The sequence below is a fragment of the Podarcis bocagei genome, assembly GCF_964188305.1.
Source record: "Podarcis bocagei genome assembly, chromosome: 7".
Lineage (NCBI taxonomy): Eukaryota > Metazoa > Chordata > Lepidosauria > Squamata > Lacertidae > Podarcis > Podarcis bocagei.
Window position 1 is genome coordinate 18613625 of NC_138132.1, and position 10297 is coordinate 18623921.

General features: G+C 45.8%; 1 pseudogene across 1 annotated transcript; it reads left to right on the forward strand.

The window, feature by feature from the left end:
• The first annotated feature begins 6814 nt into the window (after positions 1 to 6814).
• Positions 6815 to 9961, forward strand: LOC308592252 (free fatty acid receptor 2 pseudogene; annotated as a pseudogene). Its single transcript, XR_014013321.1, has 2 exons — positions 6815 to 6954; positions 8363 to 9961. The product of XR_014013321.1 is annotated as a free fatty acid receptor 2 pseudogene (transcript).
• The last annotated feature ends 336 nt before the right edge of the window (positions 9962 to 10297 follow it).

Below are 10297 nucleotides of genomic sequence, written 5' to 3' on the forward strand. Positions count from 1 at the left end.
CTCCATACTACACAATGGCAGATGGGTAGGCTAACAAAATAAGCCAAAGGTGGGGGCAGTGCCACCATTAAATAGGGCAGCACAGAATGCTCTGCAATTAGCTGCAAAGCAGTTGGGAGGAGTCTCCCTCCCTCCATGCTCACAGACAAATCTCAGAGGGATGCATTCAATGCATCTTCCATGCAGTAACAGAGCAGGCTCGCCCCTGTTGCACTTCCAGCTTAATGTTTGTTTTGCAATCCTTGTGCTTGCTCCAGAAAGGGGGGATCAAATAATAGGGGTAGGAGAAAATTCAGTACAGCTCTGATTTAAAGCTGACTCTATTAAATTCACAAGACCATCCTTCAAAATTCACACAGCCATCCTTCAAAATTCAGACTTCTCTGAATTTTGCAGTGCAGTTCACCAACCAAATCATGTTTACAAAAATGTATTTATTAGGGGAAACAGCTTACAAAAATTGGTACATTAGTCAAATGTACTGCATAGTCAAAGCTGCATAGAAAGTGGGATTTATCTGGGGATATTTTCACTAAAATGCTGGTGAATTTGGGGAATTTTTTAAGAAAACAAATGCATATTGTTGCAACACATGAAGAACTGAATTAAGGTTGGGAAAAGTGAGAAACTGAGAGAACTTAAACTGACATATCCTATTTCTAACAAGGAACAGGCATGAGTTTTGCAGATGTGAGCTCTTTCTTGGCAAGCTGGAAATCCCACTTCTTTCTTGTGGTCTGGTGGTTGGGGTTAAGGTTGGTAGCTGTTCTGCCAGCCCTGGCATTCAGATCTTTTAACCGCAACTTGATGCATGAAGCAATATTAAAGTTTTTGCAGCTCGAGCTGCTGTTAAACCACAAGAACGGGCCAGGCTATATATTTGTTGCTGACATCTGTCTGTCTCAAGAGGCACTGGAGGGCACCTCTGGGGGGGCGAAGTCAAACCACTGGGATAGCAGCACCAAAGTGGCCTCCCCAAGCTGCAAACCTAGGCAGTGTGGATGGATGTCCCGGGCTGCCCAGACGACAAGACCCTCCTCTTGACCTCACTGATGTGTCCAAAGGAATGCAAAGCAATATATTTGGCACTAACTTGGCTGCAGAAGTTGTTGGAAGGAGACATACAAGCCACCATCCAACCATCTTAAGGACTATACTCTGGATACGTGCAGGCTTAAGCCTTTTCTTCTCCTGAAGTTATCCTGCAATGCAGCAGAAGTTTACGGTTAGAGTTTTCCTTCTCCTGGATAGGCTACCTTCCCAGGTTGATGAGCCCCACCTGTCTCTCACTCCCCTCTGCACTAAGTAAGTTCCATTGGAAGGATGTCCAGTTGCCCAAGTATATAGCTAAGGCCACCCTAAAATACCCACCAAAATCAATAGCTGTCCCAGCCTACTGAGCTACAAGGCTAGTAGGGTTCTTCCAGCAAGAGAAAGAGACAGAGAGAGAGAGAGAGAGAGAGAGAGAGAGAGAGAGAGAGAGAGAGAGAGAGAGAGAACCAGCTGGAATGCTAAGTTACAACTCTGCCAGCTTATAATATTGGCTTGCTTAAGTCCTGCAGGGGATTAGCAAACCATTTTGCACTAGCTTGGCAGAGAGGTCCAAACGAGAGGCAAGAACAAATGACCCAGAACACTCTTGGATCAGAACTCACAAAATTCGCTAAGATTCACTAACAGAAATGTACAAAACAGAATGCAGTCAAGGAAAACAGAGAAAATGTTTTTGGTGCTAAGTTCTAGGACTTGCTCTCCCTCAGGAGTGGGGAATCTTTTTCATTCCAAGGGCCACTTCACCTTCTGAGGGCCACATGACAGTGGTGTGCAGGTCCAAAGGCAAAGGGGGATGGAAAAATGAATGTAATTCTTACCCTTATACAGCCAGATAATTTCTTTTTCTTTTTTTCCATATCATTTTTATTAGTTTTACATTAATGCTTCCCATTACAATATCTCCTCTTATCTTATATTATACGTTTTGGCTTCTTAGGGCCCTGACTTCCTTCAAACCTTCCTTGTGAGTTTCTATCTTTCATTTCAAATTTCAGCATTTTCACTATCTATGTTTTTGATTTTACAGCCAGATAATTTCTACCCAGAATCACACTCTAAGCTTCCTCCAGGCAGCAAGAGTGATTATCACAATTGAAGGAAGCAGTCCAGACAGGCAAAACCACTCAATGAGGATGTGAAACAAAGTTTGTGAGTGGTGTGTCCTTAGGAGAAGGGTCATGGTTGAGGAAGGGGGGTGTCCTGGGGAAGAATCTTAGGGACCAGACAGGAAGATCTGGAGGGCTGCTTTTGGCTCCCAGGCTTGAGGTTCGTCAGCTGATCCAAGTAGGTCTAGCAGGTAGGCAGGCTAGATCACCCACACAGCAAAAGAGGAGGATCCCTAGGAAAATACAATACAGAAATCTAAAGTCTGTCATAAAAGCACCAGGGAGTCCAGCTTCCTCTAAATACAGTCATACCTCGGGTTACAGCTGCGTCAGGTTGCGTTTTTTTGGGTTACGGACCGCCAAAACCCGGAAGTACCAGAACGGGTTACTTCCGGGTTTCAGTGGTCATGCATGCGCAGAAGCGCTAAATCGTGCTTTGCGCATGTGTGGAAGTGCCGAAACGCAACCCGCACGTGCGCAGGTGCGCAGACGCAGGTTGCGAACGCTGCGGGTTGCGAACGTGCATCCCGCACGGATCATGTTTGCAACCCGAGCATCCACTGTACAACTGAAACTGAAAGTAATTGAAGACAGACGTGCATACATATTTATAGGGCTTCCTCCAGAAAACAGAGAACAATACTCTTTTCCTTGTGCCTATTCTTATGGTTGTGCAACATCACTTGTTGTGCAACTATGGAATAAGTGTCACGGGAACTATGAGAAAAAGTCTCTGATACAAATAGTGACATGTAATAGTGACCTTCCTCTTTCAGCAGACCTTCCTCTGTCTGCGTGTACGTATGTGGGAACTATTTCCAACTGCTTTTATATGGAATTAATTTTTAACGGTCATATTGTTTTTATATATGGAATTGTTTTTCATTATTGTATATACGACACTGTTTTACATTCTTTTTAACTTGTTTTCTGGTTTTAACTTTTTTTTGTTTGTTGGATAATCACAGCACAAGGTCTCTCACTTTCTGTCTGCATCATTCTTCAAAGGCTGCTTCTTATTTGGAGGCTGGATAGGCTTCACTGTATGACACGGCTACAGATTCTCACTGTGTGTAAGTACCTGTGTGTACCTGTGTTAGATTCAGGCAAAACAAAATGACTAAACGGCCTCGGTCCAGTATACCTGAAGGAGCGTCTCCACCCCCATCGTTCAGCCCGGACACTGAGATCCAGCACCGAGGGCCTTCTGGCGGTTCCCTCATTGCGAGAAGTGAGGCTACAGGGAACCAGGCAGAGGGCCTTCTCGGTAGTGGCACCCGCCCTGTGGAACGCCCTCCCACGAGATGTCAAAGCGATAAACAACTACCTGACATTCAGAAGACATCTTAAGGCAGCCCTGTTCAGGGAAGTTTTTAACGTGTGATATTTTAGTGTATTTTTGGTTTCTATGGAAGCCACCCAGAGTGGCTGGGGAGGCCCAGCCAGATGGGCGGGGTATAAATAATAAATTATATTATTATTATTATTATTATTATTATTATTACACATTGTCCCCTTAAATATAGCTTGCCCAACAGGTAACTAAATCATGTGGCTGGGTCGGCTTGCCAAAACAGAAAAGTGCTCAGCAGCTATCTAAAATGATACAGTGAGAGGGTTTCTGTAATGTCAATAGTCGGGGAGTTCCAAAGCTACATTAAAGGGCATCCAGGGCAGCTGTCTACCAGCTCCACCTGGTACGCAGGCTGAGACCCTACCTGCCCACAGACTATCTTGCCAGAGTGGTGCATGCTCTAGTTATCTCCCACTTGGACTACTGCAATGCGCTCTACATGGTGCTACCTTTGAAGGTGACCAGGAAACTGCAGTTAATCCAAAATATGGCAGCTAGACTGGTGACTGGGAGTGGCCGCCAGACCACATAACACCAGTCCTGAGAGATCTGCATTGGCTCCCAGTATGTTTCCGAGCACAATTCAAAGTGTTGGTGCTGACCTTTAAAGCCCTAAAAGGCCTCAGTCCTGTGTACCTGAAGGAGCGTCTGCACCCCCATCGTTCAGCCCGGACACTGATATCCAGCGCCAAGGGCCTTCTGGTGGTTCCCTCATTGTGAGGAGTGAGCTTACAGGGAACCAGACAGAGGGCCTTGTTGGTAGTAGCCCCCACCCTGTGGAACACCCTCCCTTCAGATGTGAAGGAAATAAGCAGATATCTTATCTTTAAAAGACATCTGAAGGCAGCCCTGTTTAGGGAAGTTTTTAATATTTAATGCTGTATCATTTTTAACACTCGATAGGGAGCCGCCCAGAGTGGCTGGGGAAACTCAGTCAGATGGGCGGGGTATAAATAATAAATTATTATTATTATAAAGGAGTAGCTCCATGCTAATGCTGAACTGCCAGCTTGCTGCACTTGCAGCAAGTGAACATTGCGCAGATCTAAGTGATCAAATCAGCACACCATCTGTTTGTTATTCTCTTATGCATCATTTGCCATACTGTAGCATTGTGTAACCCACTGGTGTGTATTGTTTAATGACTCTGAACATGCTGAGTAAGGCAGCTGAAGCAGAGAGCAGCCACCATAATGGACAGTTAGCAGGCCTCGTCTTAGCCACACTGAGGTATCTCTTGTGTGTAAGACCCTGAACCTTTAAGAGCAGTTAATGAGGATCACCTCATAGCTTTAAAAGGAGTTTTGAATTTCCCTAGCACTGCAAGTTCCTTCTCTGTTTGTTTTCTCTATGTTAGAAAGAGCTGTAAGTTTCAGCTTCCTAAGATGTCTGCCATGGAGCTTAGGTGATTTTCTGTCTCCAGCCAGCAGACAGATGGAGCTTCAGGAAGTGGTTTTGTGGTGGCACAACCTAAAAGACAGAACCTGGGGAGAAGGATGCTCTGTACATAGAATAATAGAATCGTAGAATTGTAGAGTTGAAAGGGACCCAGAGGAACACCTACCGTATTTTTTGCTCCATAAGACGCACTTTTTTCCTCCTAAAAAGTAAGGGCAAATGTGAGTGCTTCTTATGGAGCGAGTGGCACTGCGGAGAGGGAGAACTGTGCAGCGCCCCTTCAGCGACGCGCCTGTCCTGCGAAGCTGGAGGAGGAACAGAAGGGGCTCCTTCTGTTCCTCCTCCTGCTTGGCTGAAGGGGCGCTGCACAGCTCTCACTCTCTGCGCAGCGCCTCTCCTGCAAAGGATAGGTGCTGCGCAGAGAGGGAGAGCTGCGCAGCACCCCTTCAGCCAAGCACCTCTCCTGGCTTCTGCCTTAGCCATGCGCAGCCTCTTTGGGCAGGGGGAGCCTTCATCCCGCTGCCCGGGAGAGAGGCTGCGTGCGGCTATCCCATAAGCTAGGACAGCAAGCGGGATTGCTGCGCAGCAATCCCGCTTGCTGTTCTGGCTTCTGGGATTCAGAATATTTTTTTCTTGTTTTCCTCCTCCCCAAACTAGGTGCACCTTATGGTCTGGTACATCTTATGGAGTGAAAAATACGGTAGTGCAAGCTCTAGAACAGGAGAAAACAAGTTTGCTCCATCTTCCCTGTAACAGCACGTTATATATTTGAAGATTAGCAAATATCCACTCTGTCTACACACACACACACACACACACACACACACACACACACACATTAGGGGAAAGTGCACAAAAATGTATATATTATAGAAAACTACATGCAAACATGCTGATGTATTTTCATGAATTTTTTTCCTAAATCACAAATTGCTGCGGAAATATGGAACACACATTTTTTAATTTTAAACCAAGAGCACCAAAACTGAGCAGTCCTTCCACCTCCATCTCTTAAAAAATATATCTTTAATTATTTCCAAAGGGGAAATTCTGTAAAAGGGGTATATGCAACTTTTTCCCATCTGCAACTTCTCAGCCATTTCTGATTGGGCAGTCACAGAAGTTAATTTGTTAGAAAGGATGTGCAATGTAGCAAAAGCATGCCTCTATGAAGAGGTGTTGGCTCTCGTTACAGGACAAATTGGACTGCTGACATGGCTTTGAAGGTGTGGAAGAAGAAGGATGCTACTTTTCTGTGGTTAGGCAGAAAAAAGTCCTAGTAGCAGCAACTTAAAGCCACAAAGTGTGTCCTTTCCTAGCAATTTCCCTGTAATTTGCTCAGAACATCCTCCTTCATTTCCTTAATTGAACCTGGTTCCAAAACACACCTCTTCCCAAGGCAGTTCTCGCAAGCAGGGATGGGAGATGCAGAAGCTGGCTTTGAGACTGAATAATAGAATTGTAGAGTTGGAAGTGATCCTGAGGATGATTTAGTCCAAAACATTGTGATGAAGGAATCAAATAGCATAGGTGGGGAAGAAAAAGAAAGTAGATGCAAGGACTGGAAGGCTACATTGCATTATGGACGATTATGGGTCTTGTGGGATTTTCAGCTAGACTGCTCCAGCAACACAGGAAATCATCTAATTCTGCCATGTTGGGATGTGGGGAGGGAAATGGAAAATCTTAGTTAAAAAGAAGATTGGAGAGGGTTTCAGTAAAGGTTTGCACAACGGTTGACTTTCATAGGGCCATTGAAATCAGTTTCCTCCCCCTTTGCCACGGGGTTTCCAGTTTATTTGTTGCTATTTATGATGGGTTCCTTTTTCTGCAAATGACCTCACTTCCTCCAGATTGTCTCATAAGGACTTGCACTTTCGTCTGTTGGACAGATGCTCCAACTTTCTCAAGGCACATGTGAATATGCCCACTGGCATCTTTTTGAAAGAAAGAATTCGGGCTGGTCTTTGAGTCATCTCTGGAAGGTTGTGGTTCTAGTCCTCCGTGGAGACAGAGCAGAGTGATTGATCCCCTAGAACACAAGTAAGTTTAGAAAATGTGGCTAGAATTTTTTTTGGGAAACGCTTAATATAGTGAAATAGAATTATGATTATTGGTAGACATGAATCCAGAAGTTACAGCAACTCCCATATGAGGAAAATTACAATGTTTGGGGGCTTTTAAGTTGGTTTTTAGATGTAAACGGGGAATGATCAAGGTGTAGGAAATTTTGTGCAGTATGGAGAAAACGCTAGAGAGGAACTGTTCTCCTCTCTCATAATACTAGAACTCATAAGTGCTGGAGCCTGAGAAGATTTAGGGCAGATAACAAAAAGTATTTCTTCATGCTGCACGTAGTCAAGTCAAGAAATTTCTACTGCAAAATGTGGTGACGGCCACCAATTTGGGTAGCTTTAAAAGTGAACAAGACAAATGCACAGTAGATAAGGCTATGAATTTCTACAATGATGTGGGGAAGCCTTGCCTGTTTAATGTGGTATCCTACTGCTTTAAATGTATGGTGTGATCATGGCCTCAGGCAAGTGGAAAACCCAAACTGGGAAAGCTCAAAGGCAGACCTTGAGCTGAGAAGGAATAATGGGGTTTGGGTTTATGAGGCACATCCGAATAAGCTGGGAGACCAGCAGAGCGTCTTTCATGAACCAGAATATTTTACCTTGTTGAGACATCTGCTCTCCATTCACAACACACAGCTGAGCTACCTCCTTGGTGCAATGCAAATCAGGGCCACTGAATTTATGAATGAATTAAGATGCAACCCAACATGAAGCGACAGCCAACACAACACAGCAATTCAATGCAATGCACAGTTAGAGTTGGGAACTGATACGCATCTTTTTTTAATTACAAATAAAAAAGGAAATTCTAGACTGTTCTTGTGCTTTGGCAACAGCTTGAGCTGCAAAAACTTCAACATTGCATCACACATCAAGCTGCCGTTGAAAGATTTCACTGAAGGGGCTGACAAAACAGCAGTTTAACTACCAACCCACAAAAAAAGAAGTGGTATCTCCAGCTTACTTTAAGACACGCAGAGCTCACGCCTGCTTAGCTCAGGCCTATTCCTTGACGGCTATGGAAGGATTTGTCCATTTCACCCCTCCGTTGTGCTCGCCTGATGCTTTGCACTCCAACTCCCAACAGACCCAGCCCCTTGGCCAGTGGTAATGGATGATGGGGGTTGTGATCCTATGACATCCAGAGGGTTTGGATGTCATAGGATCACATTGGTTGTGATCCTATGACATCCAGAGGGTTTGGATTGACCATCCCTGATCTATCCACTGGGGAACCATTATAGCTCATACTATTCAAGAGACTGAGTGCGTTCCAAGAGAGAGGACGGGCATCTCTGAATGATACTTTAAGCATTAGAGACAGCTTTCCTCACTTAACGTTCTTATCTCATAATCTCACCCTTCTTTTGCAGAAGCTGAGATGACACCCATGAAGAAGGCTCTTGTCCTTGCAATCTATACCTTCTCCTTCCTGACAGGCTTGCCTTCCAATCTACTGGCTGGCTACGCATTCCTGAAGAAAGTGAGGCAGAAGCCAGTGCCCATCGACATCTTCTTGTGCAACTTGATCATCTCCGACCTTTTCCTGCTGTGCTTCCTGCCCTTTAAAATGGTGGAGGTTGCCAGTGACATGACTTGGCCTCTTCCTGGCTTCCTTTGCCCACTCACCAACTTCTTCTTCTACAGCAGCATCTACCTCAGCACCCTTTTCCTCATGGCGGTCAGTGTGGAACGCTATCTCTGTGTTGCCCATCCGGTCAAGCACAAGCTGAACCGCAAGCCAACCTCTGCAAGAGCAGCCAGTATCTTCTTCTGGTTCCTGGCCTGCTCCCACTGTGCCAGCATTGTCTATGCTGTCGAATACCACAACAGGACCCCGTCAGACCTTAACATCACCACGTGTTACTACAGCTTCTCCCCAGAGCAGCTCCGCATCCTTCTCCCTTTCCGGCTGGAGCTCTGCCTCCTCCTCTTCTGCCTGCCTCTTGCCATCACCCTTTTCTGCTATGTCAACGTGATCTGCATCTTGAGCACCATGCCCAACATCCCTCCCCACAAAAAGAAACGGGCGGTGTGCCTGGCGGTGGCCACGTTGCTCAATTTCGCCATTGCTTTTGCACCATACAACATCTCCCACATTGTGGGCTTCATTAATAAGGAGAGTCCTTCCTGGAGAGTGGAGACTTTCTTCCTCACCTCCCTGAACACCACCTTGGACCCTATCATCTTCTTCTTCTCCTCCCACACCATCCGACGAACCTTCGGCAACTGCTGGTTTGGCATGTGTAGCAAGATCCAGGCTGTTGTGTCGCCCTGCTGTTTGTGTTGCTGCAAGACTCCTGAAGACAACAAAGCAGGAGCTGGACATGTAACTGCTTCAGATCTCCCCAGTGGACTGGCAGGGGCTCCCACCCCTACTCCTTTTACGACTCAGCAAAGATCTGGGTCATCAGATGACTGAGCAGTCTAGAGCAAGCATGCCACACAAGGAAGCAAACCTGGTGCTTAAGCTCACAGGAAGCAGAGAACATTAAAATCCAAACAGCATCCCCATCTATAATCTGCCAGTTGTTCTAGTTTCCCAACGCAAGTTTTCCATCTGAAGCCATGAACTTACCATTTCAACCTGCATTTTGAACTGGAAATTAACATCACCTTGAAAATGGGGAAACTTGGTTGTTTTTGGCTGGCAGGAACATCTCAGCTGTCGTTGTTTGCAAACATCAAGGATGAGACTGCATCTTCCAGTGATTTATAGATGGACTTGGTAGTTCTGACCTGATTGAACTTTTCCTGTGTCAGACTGCCTCTTGCACTGAGAACTCACATGTCTGAGCTGCTTATGTGGTGTCAGTTTTCTTTTTTAAAAAAGCCTGGTTATATGCAAATAGTATGCAGGGGTACAGACATCAGTCTCTGCCAGTACATGGGAGAACTCTCTCCACCCACTGGCCACATTTGCCCCCACCTTGGGTTTACGGTCTAATACCTCCTGGTGGAAGGGATGCAAGTGGAGCCTAGGACTTGCCGATCAGAAGGTCGGTGGTTTGAATCCCCGCGACGAGGTGAGCTCCTGTTGCTCGGTCCCTGCTCTGGCCAACCTAGCAATTCCAAAGCACGTCAAAGTGCAAGTAGATAAACAGGTATCTGTTTATCGCTCCAGTGGGAAGGTAAATTGTGTTTCCGTGCGCTGCTCTAGTTCGCCAGAAGCGGCTTAGTCATGCTGGCCACATGACCCAAAAGCTGTACGCCGGCTCCCTCGGCCAATAAAGCGAGATGAGCCACGACTGGACCTAATGGTCAGGGATCCCTTTACCTTTACTTTACCTGTTGGTGGGGCTGCCCAG